A 2,500-nucleotide genomic window follows, 5' to 3' on the forward strand; every position below is an offset into this window, starting at 1 on the left:
TCACACAAACTCCACAAACAGTCACGTAAACTCCACACACAAGCACACTAACACAAACATTCAATATATCGTCAAATGGCCATGAGCGTCATAACTCATCTTTGACAGGTACAAAACGCCTTGATAGAATTATTATTATTATTATTATTATTATTATTATTATTATTATTATTATTATCATTATTATTCAGAAGGTGAACCCAGATCACAAATGTCAAAACTCATCACTGAGAGGTACAAAACGCCTTGATAGAAGTCTTATTATTATTATTATTATTATTATTATTATTATTATTATTATTATTATTATTATTATTATTATTATTTAGAAGATGAACCATATTCGTATGGAACAAGCCCATTTTGGGGCCACTGATTTGAAATTCTTGAAATTCAAGCTTCCAAAGTATATATCCATGAACAATAATAACTTTTTGGTCTGGCAATGCCCAGTAGAGAAAAAGCCTTTACAAACACACACACACACACACACACAAAGGGTCCTATAATGACAACGTAACTCAACACTATTATGGACATTTGAAAAACTCCTTGACAGATTACATCTCTATTAGATAATAATTTTTTGGTAGTGCTATGCCCCGACGGGACGAGAATTTGTGTAAGATAAGCGGGCATCCTGACAGCAATAATATGGCTTTTTCTTTGACAAGAGAAAAATCCCTTCACAGAAATACAACCGGATAAATATGACTCCCTTTCCGTAGTACAATGCCCAGTTGGGGCGACTCTTTGTCAGATACAAGACATCTGAATAATACGATTTTTTTTTTTTTTTTTTTTTTTTTTTGCATTATAATGACAGATGAAAAATGTTCATAGCAATTCAGTTACCTGAATAATATGATTTTTTGGCAGTATAATGATAAAAAAGAGTAGCCTATTCAGGTTTCATGCATGGGCAGATGTTTTCAAAATATAAAGAATGACTTGATAGCGTCAGAGCAAATTCATAACAATGACATAGACTTAAATAGACCAGTGATCGGTACCATTATTTAGTTTCTCTTGAAGGTCAGTTTCAACACGAAACACTACAGATCATTTCAGCTTAACGTCAGAAAAATTTTTATATTTCGTCAGGATGTTGACGTAACCGTATTTTTTTATATAAGTTAAAAGCTCATTCTGAAACTTTCATAAGACTGATAAACATTGCACTATCTATCAACTTATTAGTTATCTGATTTCGTTCAAATCTGACCCGATATGCTTCTGAAAACATAAGTCTAAAAAAATGACGATAAACAATGCACTATCTATCAACTTATTAGTTATCTGATTTCGTTCAAATCTGACCCGATATGCTTCTGAAAACATAAGTCTGTAAAAAAAAAAAACTAAAAATAAAAAGTGGGGGGTGGGGGGAGGCATCCCTGACGACACCAGCAATCGAGTATCTATTTGATTTCTAATCGCTTATCGAAAGAAAATGTCATGAGATTGTTACTTTCACATTTCTAAATAACAGGATAGCCCGACCTGCTATATAAAATTCTGTCGTTTCCTTCGCTATCGCTAAGATGAGTTATTATAATTAGAAATATTTTAAAAAAAGAATTGACGACCAAGAAGCGGCTTTTTTCGCTTGAAAATATTTGCATAAAACGACATGAAGGATCTCTCTCTCTCTCCTTCTTCTTCTTCTTCCTCTTCTCCTTCTTCTTCTTCTTCTTCTTCCTCTTCTTATGCAAACACTCCTCAAGGCTCGTAGATGGTAAAGGAAAGGCAAAACACGGTAAGCACCGTTGGTAAAGTTTGTAAAGTCAACAGAGCTTGACGTTTGACAAATCGAGAGATGAAAAAAAAAATAATGTACTGCAGATCTGCTCTATTCAATGTAAAAATGGTGTGGCCTTTCGAGAGAATAATTATATATATATATATATATATATATATATATATATATATATATATATATATATATATATATATATATATATATATATATATATATATATATATATATATATATATATATATATATATATATACTTATTTTCTAAAAAAAATTATCAACTCAGCAATGTGCTTCTACACTATGACCTCTCCTGGGAATCTCTAACCTCCACCAGAACACAGAAAAGAAAATGTAGCTTAAGCAACCTAAAGAAAATAAAGAGAGAGAGAGAGAGAGAGAGAGAGAGAGAGAGAGAGAGAGAGAGAGAGAGAGAGAGAGAGAGAGAGAGTACGCCGCAGCTTACCAAATGCCATTCAGTGACGAATACTCACGTAATTTTATCCTTAGAGTGAACTTAAGGATGTTTAAAGCCACATGGTTCGACCCTAAGGAATCCCATACGCATCGCAGTCCGAGTCTCTCTCTCTCTCTCTCTCTCGGAAACATACAAGCATACAGGCAAACACGCTCTCTCTCTCTCTCTCTCTCTCTCTCTCTTGGCCGCACAAGTACACAAACAAGCATGCACTTTGACCACAACGCTCTCTCTCTCTCTCTCTCTCTCTCTCTCTACGAAGA

At 33.7% G+C, this 2,500-nt stretch overlaps 1 protein-coding gene across 1 annotated transcript in view; it reads left to right on the forward strand.

Moving 5' to 3' along the window:
- Positions 1-2,500, forward strand: part of LOC135211879 (short-chain dehydrogenase/reductase family 9C member 7-like) — a 34,990-nt gene that overhangs the window by 17,119 nt on the left and 15,371 nt on the right. The window lies entirely within an intron of this gene.

The sequence above is a fragment of the Macrobrachium nipponense genome, chromosome 40 (genome assembly GCF_015104395.2).
Source record: "Macrobrachium nipponense isolate FS-2020 chromosome 40, ASM1510439v2, whole genome shotgun sequence".
In the NCBI taxonomy this organism is placed as follows: Eukaryota; Metazoa; Arthropoda; class Malacostraca; order Decapoda; family Palaemonidae; genus Macrobrachium; species Macrobrachium nipponense.